Here is a 12,310-nt window from a genome sequence, read left to right on the forward strand (position 1 = left end):
TTCTGTGGTAGTACTAGCATTTTTCCTAGATGTTTGAGACCTTTGCAAGCTGCCTGCTTCCTGGTCCCAGTGTGAACTTGCAACCCTGAGTCTATGGATGGAGTTGGAGAAGGTGCAGGAGGAGGTTGAGCTGAATCTGGGCAGATCCCAGAGAAGTGGCTTTAAAAAGTAAATATTTGGTGTAAGCTTCTCCGACTGGCCTCTTCTTTCTAAAACGTAAATATAATAAACAAAAGTTACAGGCTGGACTTTTTAGTTGAATAAGGTTTTATGATGGTAACCTTTGTAGAGTTTTACCAGGCTGAATTAGTTGAAGACGTTTGACATAAACATGGAAGGATTTTCTTGTCTTATTAAGGAAACATCATCAGGATATTTCCATTAATTACCAATTAACAGCCTGGGGAATTCCTAATTATGGAAGATGACAAAAGCAAATGACTAATCAATTGAGTGGCTGTGCAGGTGACACTTGCCTCAGTGAACTCACCACTGTTGGGGACTACCTATATGGATTTTGTTCACTGACCTGGAGTGGTGAGACTATCTATCTCATGGAGAAAGATGACAATCACTGGACACACACACATACACACACACACACACGCACATGCATCCAGGTGTGTCTGTACATACCTTTCCTGTATACACATGGGAATCCTAATATCTGTTACAGTATCAGGAAGTCAGTGTATTATTTTACAGTGAGAAGCCTTAGTTCATTTGGGATGCTATAACAAAATACCAGAGACTGGGTGGCTTGTAAACAGCAAACATTTATTTCTCACAGTTCTCGAAGCTGGGAAGTCCAAGATCAAGGCACCTGCAGATTGTTTGTCTGGTGAGAACCAGCTTTCTCATTAATGGCCGTCTTTTCACTTTAACGTCACATAGTGGAAGGGACAAGGGAGCCTTTTTGGACCTCTTTTATACAGGCACTAATCCCATTCACGAGGGCTCTGCCCTCATGACCTCATCAGCTCTCAAAGATCCCACTTCCTAATACCATGACCTTACAGGGTTTGGACTTCAACATATGAATTTTGGGAGTTCAGATCGTTCACACAGACCTGCCCAGGGCATCCATTCCTTGTAACAAAAGCTAACAGAAGCCCACTTATCAGAAGCTTGCTGATATTAGGGAAAGCATCTCAGTAAAGATAGTATGAGGCACTCTTACCTTGTCAAGGAAGACTTCCCTAGAACATTCCATGGATGGGCACTGACAGTGATTGCCTCCAGGAGTCTGTTTTTAAATAGTCTATGATTCTTCTAAATCTCTATATACCTCTTTCTCTTAACAGGTTGCAATGATGTTGATTAGGTTATGGCTTATTAACTACCATGTTTCCCAGAAAATAAGACCAGGTCTTATATTAATTTTTGCTCCACAAGATGCATTAGGGCTTATGTTCAGGGGATGTCATCCTGAAAAGTCATGCTAGGGCTTATTTTCCGGTCAGGTCTTATTTTCAGGGAAACACGGTATAACCCCATCCCTGGTCCATCTTTAAGAGATGCATCCCAGATCACCTTGACTGTATTTTGGATCTTCCTAAACCTCGTCTCCTTGTTTTCTCCCACAGCTAATCACACATAGTATATGGACTTTGTTTCCAAGTTCTCAGAGGAACAGTTACCTAATTGTCATCTCCATGTGTAATCCCACAAGTGAAAGCACTTTTTGATTCACGTGTAAAGTCAGAATTTGGAGAGCTTTTCTGAGTATAATATCATCTCCCCTTTTTTATCTCTAATTAAGAAGATACCCTGTAGGTTGTTAGAATCACTGAGTTCTTTGCGTCTTTCTAACAGGTGTCGTGGCAGAAGAGTCCAATCCTGGAGATACGACTTCATGTCATTCTACAGAGTGTGTGTTCCACTGTGGGTTACTTATTGATGTCTGTTCCTCCCGTCTTTCTTGCAAACATACACTCAAGCTTATCTTGGTACCTACTCTGCAGGAAATGTGACCACAGCTCAGGGGTAAATCTGATTAGGCTAACCCACGCCTAATGGTCATCTCATTTCCATTGCCAGTGACTACTTTAGAAGAAGTCATGTGGCTGAGTTTTAGCCAATGCAACTAGAGTGGAAATCTGCTTTGGGCTTCTAGAAATGATGCCTTCTCTTATAAGGAGACACGAGGAAGAAATGGCTCACTTCTTCCTATGAAAGTGAACCTGTGTATCTGCCGGGCCAGTCTGGGAGCCAGTCTGAGGGCAAAGCAGACATGTTGACATTGGCAGATGGAAAAGATAGAAAGGACCTGGGCCCTTCATGACAACACCAAGCTGCTGATGGAGCTGGCCAACTCAGGACTTCATCATGTAATGCATGTCCCTTTTTTGGGTTTATTTTTTAAATCTTAATGAAATTTATTGGGGTAACATGATATAAGTTTCAGGTGTACAACTTTATAAAACAATATCTGCACTATTACTGCATTGTGTGCTCGCCACTTATAGTCTCCTTCTCTGTAGTCTCCTGTCACTATCTGCAGTCTGACAGTTGTATTCACGAACTTGCCACTGTGCGCCTACATTGGCAGCACTGTACAAACAGCTTGGTAGTTTCATAACCTTGGTATATCAGTGTCTCACAGCTGTGTTCCTGTCGACGTGTGGCGGTGTCTTGCTGAGTGGCATTCTTTATTGTTGTTGCATGTTTTTGTGTGGTGTCGCGAGAGTGTCTGAGCTTGAACTAGAGCAACAAACAAACATTCAATTTCTTGTTAAACTTGGCAAGAGTGGAAGTGAAATCAGGGACATGTTAGTCCAAGTTTATGGAGATAATGCCATGAAGCAAATGGCAGTGTATAAATGGTTTAAACATTTCTCCGAGGGGAGAGAACACGTCACTGATGAAGAGAGGTCAGAGCGACCAGTAACAAGCAGAACTGACGAAAACATTGCAAAAATTCGTCGAATTGTGGGTCAAAAACTTTGGCTGATTTTGAGAAGCATAGCAGACCAAGTAAACATCAATAGAGAAACAGTTAGAAAAATCTTAACTGAAAATCTTGGCATGAGAGAGGCGTGTGCAAAAATAGTCTCAAAGGAGCTCTTGCATCACGACAATGCACCAGCTCACACAGCACTGTCTGTGGGGGAGTTTTTAGCCAGTAAACAAATAACTGTATTGGAACACCCTCCCTACTCACCGGATCTGGCCCCCAATGACTTCTTTCTTTACCCGAAGGTAAAGGAAATATTGAAAGGAAGGCATTTTGATGACATTCAGGACATCAAGTGTAAGACGACAGCAGCTCTGATGGCCATTCCAGAAAAAGAGTTCCAAAATTGCTTTGAAGGGTGGACTACCCTGTTTCCCCAAAAATAAGACCTAGCCGGACAATCAGTTCTAACGCATCTTTTGGAGAAAAATTAATGTAAGACCTGGTCTTATTTTACTATATTTTACTATAAGACCGGGTCTTATATTAATTTTTGTAAAATAAGACTGGGTCTTATCTAACATAATATAAGACTAAGTCTTATATTAATTTTTTCTCCAAAAGACGCATTGAGCTGATTGTCTGGCTAGGTCTTATTTTTGGGGAAACACGGTAGGTGCTGGCATCAGTGCATAGCTTCCCAAGGGAAGTACTTCGAAGGTGACCATAGTGATATTCAACAATGGGGTACGTAGCACTTTTTCTAGGATAAGTTCACTAACTTAATTGTCAGACCTTGTATGTATGACCCCCTTTACCCTGTTCATCCTCCCCCGATCCCTACAGTTCCTTTTTCTATTAAGCCATTTGAGTTAGGATCCCTGTTAGGTACAGATAAAAACAACAGAGACTTTTATCCTTGATATAGAAAGCTACATATTTTTTCTTATGCAATCCAAACTTTTGACTCTTTCTGTGTTTGTTCTAGACAAGCCCTGGGACTTTCATCTTGCCTATTGATTCCATCTCTTTGTTTTTCAGATAAATAAATGGATTGAATAAATAAATCCAGGACGTGGATACACAAAACTGTACCAGAACTCTCTCAGTTATTATTAGCCAAGAAGACCCTTCTCCAAAGCTTTCTCTTGTTGACTCACAGCTCCTGGGAAACTTTTCTCTTGGAAGCTGAGTAGACTGAGTCACTCTTCCGAAATCTGTCTTCTGCTGCAAAGAGTCCAGGTAAAGGATAAATTTATTTTGGCCAGATGCAAAGTCTCACCTGCACTGCTGCAGTTTGGAATGAACAAAAAGCCTATTTAAGATTTCAACCAGGTCACTTTTCCACACCTCTACACTTTTGCTGGATATAGCATTCAAAATGTTAAGCTAATTTGCATTTGATTATTTGATTATTTCAAAAAGTACACATTCAGGTATTGAATTACCAGTGTGGGATGTTAACACAAACAAGGTAAGCAGCACAAGGTAAATTGCAATGTGGTGGTAAGTAAACATATCCACAGATTAGAATAGCAAACATGTAACCCACTAATGAAATTTATACTAACCTACAGTGGAAATATTTAATATTAAGAGTACAGTCTCCTTTAACCTGGCAGCTAGGGAGATTCTTTTCTGAATATTCTTTTGGAATATGACTTATACAGGGTAATCAATCCATTAGCCCAACTTGCAGTGAAATGGATTAATTTATCTCATGATATTGCATGATTTCAGGTATGAAAAGAATCAGAGAGAAATCCTCTTTCCTTGGAACCTTGAGGAAGCCTGACATGAGCTTTTGAAAGATTTCACAAGACAGCTTTCACGTAGATACATTCGTGCAACAGTCTTGCACACCTGATACGTGAGAGGCATCTGGCATCCTGTGAGGTGCTGGGGAGTTTGTAAAGATGAGTCAGACTTAGAGTCTACACCCAGGAGGATCCCGAATAAGACATTAACTTAGAATAGTGGCAGAAAAAGAGAAAAATGACTCTAAGATTTTGCACCTGCAGAACTGTGAGGAAAGAGATGCTGCGAGGAAGACGGAGAAACTGGGAGAGGTTTCTGGTTTCAGATAAGTTTAGATTTCAGGGTATTTCATCTCAGAGGTCACACGCCAGGTCTGTAGAGATGTTTTTATGACACTGGATATCACCAGACTCAATTCCCACTTCTATGAGGTACTCCGATTACATTTATCTTAACGAATTTTCTTTACACTAATCACTAGACCATCCTTAACAGGCAGATCTTTTGGTTTGGAAATGTATTGTTATTACATAGTAATTCAATATTAGACCTGGAAAGGAAATACTCAGGAGCTCATTTTGTTTGACCTTTGTCAGGGCCAGTCCTGAGAACAAGACGGGGAAATATCGCAGCCCAGTGAGAATTCTGTTTCTGACCCTGCCCCTTGGGTGAGTCAGTTAGTCTCTCTGACTTCGGGTTTCTCACCTGTAAAGGTAGGTTGGGCTAATTAACTCCAAAGACTTTCCCTGATTTCTGTAAGAGCTTAGGGTATTGTTCACACCCCAATTCTATCATGCCCTTGATACTCACCTCTGTCAGAGGTATTTAATAAAAATGTGTACAACTTTTTAGCTTCCCAAAGTATGGTCATTATTTTCACATTTGTTCCTCTGTAAGCCCTGAAATGGTGACATTATTAATGACACCTCCAATCAGATGAAGAAATTGTGATATGGAGAGATGAAGGGGCTGTCCAAGGTCCCTGGCTCGTGCATTGAGGCCAGGCCCCCTTTCAATTCTCCCTCCCCCCATACATTCCCTCCATCCTATATGCTCTAGTCTCAGGTTGGTCCACTCTTGAGTGGACTTTAATTGGGGACCTCTTAAATAGATACTGCTAGCCTTTGAGATTCCTGAAAGAGATTTTTTTAAACTTTCCATTTTGAAATAACGTTACATTTACAGAAAAGTTGCAGATAGCGAAGAGTCCTATATACTTCTCACCCATCTTCTCCTAATGTTAACATCTTCCATAACCATAGTGCGTTTGTCAAAACTAAGAAATTACATTGGTACAATACTATGAACTAAACTACAGACTTAATTTGGATTTCACCAGTTTACATTTTTAATGAACAAATCAGTAAATTGGAGACTGGAAATAGGGTCAGGATATAGCCTTCTGGCCCCCATCAAATAATACCATGTACTCTATGTGTGTGACAGGGCTTGCCATATAGCAGCATAGACTTCTCACACCGACGCAATGGCCACAGAGAGTATTGTTTACCCAAAGTTCCAAATGCCTCTGTTTGTAGACAGCACACCAGTGAGCAGACCAAAGACACATTTCAGATCCTGTCTTTAATGGACAAGATGCTCACAATCACCATCCATCATTTCCTACGTACAATCCTTTCCTGGAAGATACTGCAGTATTATTCAAAACGTGCCAAAGTGGGCAGGAGATCCCAAGAGTAATTGTGAGTTATGAGGTCATGGGGACCTCATTGCAAACTATTTGCAAAACTTAATTGAGGTAATAAATAAAGTAAGCATGTAAATTAGATGGAAGACTACAGGGTGAATTAGAAGGAGGCCATTAGCCTGCATAGTCAAAATGCCTTCTTTCTGTTCTGTAGTATTTGCTGATTTGAACTGTTAATCGAGGAAGCATTAAATTCAAGTATCCTAAAATTTCACAACTAAAATAACTTGGAAGGAAAACCATTTAATGAGATCCTTTCTGGATAAGATGTGAACTTTATTTTTTTATGATTAGGTACTTAGGTATTTTCAGATAGAGGATGGTCTGGCATTCACATTAGAATCTACCTACCCCCCATCCCCTCCACCAGGGTAGGAATTCATCTTAACCAGGGTACTTAGAAGCAAATGCAGAAGAAACAATAAAGCTCAAAAGGAATGAAACGAGGAAGCCATTTCCAACCCTTGAAAACAAATAGATCTGTAGGCTGAAATAGGACGATCCCTCTTTCTCTCTTTCCTTTTTTTATTTCTTTTTTAAACTAGGTGGTCAAAAATAACTTCAGACCTGACATTTCTTTTTCACATACCTGAAGAATGAGTAAAGGGGCTTCTTACAGGTACAATGAATATTTTTAAAACAACAAGAGAAACCAAGCGCCCAAATACTGCCTCTAATCCTCCAGCCAAGTCAAGTCTTACAGCAGCTTTTTTTTTTTTTAAAGCAGTTGATTGAATGAATACAAATGCCTCTCTGTTGTCACTTGGGATGCCACTTGATATATCCCATTTTCTAGACTCTAATTATTCCATTTGTAGACATGAATGCCATTTAGATGTGAGCTAATTCAGCATGGTAACTCAATTAGATTTGTACCGACTTGGATTTATGAAACATCAATGGGTTCTTGGTGAGACCAAGGGGACTGTGAGCGATTCATCCCGAAGTCACACCGACACAGCCTCTCAGGAGCTCAATTAAACATGCCAGCCATGAGGATGTTTTTTAGCTGGAATGTTTCACAATTAAAATAAAAAAGATTTCTGTGTTCCTCAGCATGCATGGCCCAGCAGAAAAGACCAGTAATGACACAGGCTGAAGTTTTCCTTTAGATGATATGCTGTCGCCATCAAAGAAGGCTCTTTCGTTCAGCTGGGCTTCAGAGCACCTGTGTGGCTGGCTGCCGGCCTCAGTCCATCTGTGCGGCAAAGATCATGAAGTTTCATACTGCCTCAAGTTCAAGGGCATACAATAAATGTTGGTTGAACTAAATTGCTGTTCATCTTAGAGCCTGCATCTGCATCTTGGTTCTGAGAGCTGAAAGGCAGATGCCGAATAGCAAACAAAAATAGGAGAAATCTCAAAGTGTTGAAATATTATACTATTTTCAGCATCAAGATGTGGCCCGTAGTCAGAACATGAGGGAAACGGTTTGAAACCAGGACTATCCCCTAATGAATACCTTGTAAAAAGTACTCTTTTTATGGAAATGGTATTACTGTGCAATTCTGTGCTGGGCTTAGGAACACAGGTAAGCACCTCCATGTTACATGCTTGTGCCTGGCAAAGATTTGCCTTGTATTCCAGCTTCTTCACTGTGGGAGTGTTTGATGGCTAAAGCTTTCACTGGTTCTCAGCACAGGGCCTGGCACAGAGGCCATCCAGGATTCCCCCACTATCTAAGAGTAGAGAGTTCCTATGAAACCTTTTAAAAGCCTAAATGGCATGAAGCAAAGAAGCAATCATCTTAGGACATATCCTGCTAAGGGATGTGCAAGCTAAATCAAGATAAAGCACAGATGCTCACAGACACAGTTTAAAGCTATGGCGGCTTGATGTTGAGATGCTGGGTGTTGTTCCCGGGAAGAAGCTTGGCACTGCCATTGTCACTGCTTAGGGTGCCGCTGCCTCTATAACAGCTCGCTGCAAAACAAACGCTGAATGTTATTTTCGATTTTCACCTTTTTTTTTTTTTTTTTTTTTTTTGTAAAAGTGAAAATCCTCTTTGGATTTCTTTTGGTTAATGAAAACAGATACTAATGTAAGTCTTTCCTAAAAGCAAAGTGGCGTAAAGCAAACTTTCAAAAAGTGGGGGATACCTGTACTTGAAAATACTATGTGAATTCATGAAACAACATTACAGGTGTGAACTCATTTTGTCAATGATGAAACAACTTTGGAAATGTTTGTTGTCATTTTTCTAAATCAAGTCTTAGATAAGAAAGACAATCACATGTATTTTTCCAAGACCTGGATGAGGGACAACGTAAAAGGGAGAGAGTTTCAATTTTTTAATATCGCCTTTTATCTTCCTCTCTATTTAACCCTAATATTTATTTCTATTGTGAGACTGATTATCATTAGTTATAGAACAGTAGTAGTGGAAGCAGTAATACTTGGTTAGATAGTATAAATAACATTTGCCTTGCATGTCATAATTTTCAAATTGCAGTTTCACAGAACTTCTGTCATTTCATCCCCATAACACTCCTGTAGAACCAACATGATTTCCTCTGTTTTATAACTGAGGAGACTTGTCCAGAGAGGTAGTATGTCTTGCCTAAGGCTGTACAGCTAAATCTCGGTGAAGCTGGTATTTCAATCTTATCCTCTCCAGTTAAATTCTTCTCGTGTGGTATAACAGAAAAGAGCATGGATTTTAAATCAGACGACACTGTCTTACATTCTAGTTTTATCATTTTGAATCTTTTAAGCATGGCTAGGGTGATAGATTTAGCCTCAGCACATGATGAATCTGGGGGCATTCTTGAGTTTGATTTGAGGAGAACTTCCAAAATTTGATCCTTGAAATGAATCCCTGGGACGGCCTGATGATGCTGGCACAGCATCAGCAGGCTGGGGACAGCAGAGGAGGGCTTCATGTTATGCTGAGAAAGGAGGTTCTCCAAACTTGTGCACCTCCGTCAATCTCACAGGAACCTTGGCTTACACTGGACACAGGGCAGGTCTTTATTGCTCCTGTAGCAGCGCCCCTTCTAGCTTCTAATTTCTTAGAGTAATGGTCTCTGCAAAGATTTTCTGAAGAGCCACCTGAAAGAGAGTTTATTTGTACTCTGTTTGCATCAATTAACATATGTGTAATTCTCTGCAGTCTTGCAATACCCACACAGACCAACCTACTCTCCTTGGCTTGGTTTCATTCCAGGAACTGCCCCCTCACATAGCAGAGTCAGAAAGACCACAGTGCTGGTTGTTAGGAAAGGCCACGCCCCCACCATCCTGCTCTGTGGCTGACCCTGTGGGACTAAGTGGCCATCAGCTGGCTGCAGCCTTCGGCAATTCACCCAACTACCTCTAGCCTTATTCTCTCCATCCGTACCAATAGTGCTGTCCTCAAAAACTGTTGGAAGCATTAAGTAAAACAACGTGTGGAAGGAAGCACTTTTTGTCTACTATTAACCTGTTTCCAAGGGACACCTACCTGTCATGCTATATGTCTTTTTTTTTTTTTTTTAATCCATGTTTGTAAAATACCACACCTTAGAAATGCACAATGTGCTTTGGCATATTAAAGAATCTGAGAAGTGAACTCTGGAAATTTGTTTAATGCAACATTTCACAAACTATTTGACCACAGAATCCAATTTTCTTTTAGAGTCATGTGCCACTTAACGAGGGGATACATTCGGAGAAATGCGTCCTTAGATGATTTCGTTGTTGTGTGAACATCGTAGAGTGCACTTACACAAACCGAGATGGCACAGCTTACTACTGTAATTGTGTGCACTATACTTTTATATGACTGTCAGCACAGCAGGCTTATTACATCAGCATCACCACCAACACACGAGTAGCTGTAGTTTAAGTCCTGACTGTTGGCTTTTTTTTTGTAATGCAGGTGCCTAACTTAAGCTGTGATTGCAGAGGCATCCACTTCAGAGTCATCCACCTCCAGGAAGGCTATCTGGAATGCACACACTGCGCAGGCACAGGACTGGATAAAGAGCCACCTCCCACATTGAGGCTGCTTTGTTTTAGAGATTTTGGTTGATTTAAATAACTGCCCATTCGGACTACTTTTTTTTCCCCTCTTCTTATGCTTTAAATTCCTGCTCTCCTGTTTTAAATTCACCAATAAAGAGAACCTGTGAAACCCGAAGCTCCACCCTCGAACCCAATAAAAGCAGAATCCCAGGCCCGCGCATGCGGGCTCTCACTCACTCACTCCCGGGGACCTCGCTTGTTTGCTCCAGGCCCTGTAAGTAACAAGCTCTTTTTTCTTTCCAAGTTTCCTAATGGTTATCGCTGAAGGGCATCTCGCAATCATAAGACCACAGGGTAGGTCCAGTCCTAACATTGGTTTAGAAAGGGGGACGTCTGTGGGAAGCTCACGGCTAGGTGAAGCCCCCAGGCATTTCTTGCGGATAGCATGACCACCGATAGGCTGAGGTGGCATACAACAGTCATGCAGGGTGCTAGGCATTTAGGACTAGGCGACAGGGGTTTATTTTTTTAGCTCCATTAGAGTCTTATGGGACCACCGTCTATATTCAGTCCCTCCTAGACCTAGATGTCATCCTATGGTGCATGACCGTAATATCTACTGTCAGTGTTATCGTCAGCGTTAAAGCATGAATCCACACCACCGGCCCTCATGGCTCTGCAATGGGCAGGTGGTTCTACCTCTGCACCTCTCTCCTCCCTCTACCTGCCTCAGCTGTCTTCCGTGTTGCTGGGCTTCCCCAAGTGTTAGCAAAAATGACTCACATTCTACAGCTAAGGAACCCAGGAGAAAGAGCATCTCCTTCTCAGTAATTCTAGAAATGGTGCTGCTCTATCTCACGGGCAAACTCGTGAGTCCTGTGCCCAAACTCGAAGCCATCACGGTGGGCAGAAGGAGGAATCTTCTCCCTGGCCAGGCCCAGGTTACACGCTTACTTCTGGAAGGGCCAGTCATATCCAAGCCACGTGGACTGAAAATACCATAGGAGAGGTTGGTTCTCGGAAAGAGTGGTGTTACAAAAATAAAAAGGCTGCTTTGAGCCTTAGTGAAGGAATTCTAGGTAAACAAACAAACAAACAAAAATCCACAATAGGTACGGTACACTTGTGTCATCCCTTCTCGATCATTCCTTTTCCGGGGAGAAGTTCATAAACTTTGGTATATATAAGAATCCCCTGGGAAATTTATTGAAAATCAGGATTTCAGGGTCTTACCCCACCTCTAAGATTCTGATTCCACCTTCTCAAGTTTTGCTCAGAATCTGTCCTTTTTGCAAGCACCAGATACAGGTGGCCCACATACCATATTTTGAGAAACACAGGAAATAGGAAATAGATGCTTCTAGTAGTTCTCAATCTTTGCTATATATCAAAATTGCCTAAAATTACCTATCAAATCAATATTTGCAGGGGTGAGTCTGGCCAAGTAAATTTAACATCGACCCTCAGGTGTTTCTGATGTGCCCTAAAGCAGTTTGCTGTGAATATGAATCAGCTATGGCCCATATGAATCAGATATGGGCATCTTTTTAAGCTGCAGATTCTGATTCAGTAGGCGTAGGATAGGGCCTGAAATTCTGTATTTCTAGCAAGGTGTCAGGTGCTGCTGCTGTATCTGGTCCCATGGACCACACTTTGAGAAGCAAGACAGTAATGGCTGAGAACCACTTGTGTATTTGGTTTGCGTATTTTAAGACTCTGTCCTTCGTCGTCTTCCAGCCTGTCAGGCAAACATGAAAGGGCCTTTTCTTTCTCATAGGATTTGTTCATGCTGATATTTTTCATTTTGTTCTGGGCTGTACAGACCTCATCTTCAAGAGGCTCAAAGAGAACACAGCCCAACCCCTATAAATTGGAGTGCCCATCTTCCATTTAACTAATGCTTTGATGCCCCAGATCTCATTTAGACTCTGGAAAGACAACGAAAAGTGATACAGGATTCCTTAGGGAGCTCACACTTAGTTAGGGTGATCAACTATCCTGTT

Source organism: Rhinolophus ferrumequinum, chromosome 6 (genome assembly GCF_004115265.2).
Source record: "Rhinolophus ferrumequinum isolate MPI-CBG mRhiFer1 chromosome 6, mRhiFer1_v1.p, whole genome shotgun sequence".
NCBI classification, from domain to species: Eukaryota; Metazoa; Chordata; class Mammalia; order Chiroptera; family Rhinolophidae; genus Rhinolophus; species Rhinolophus ferrumequinum.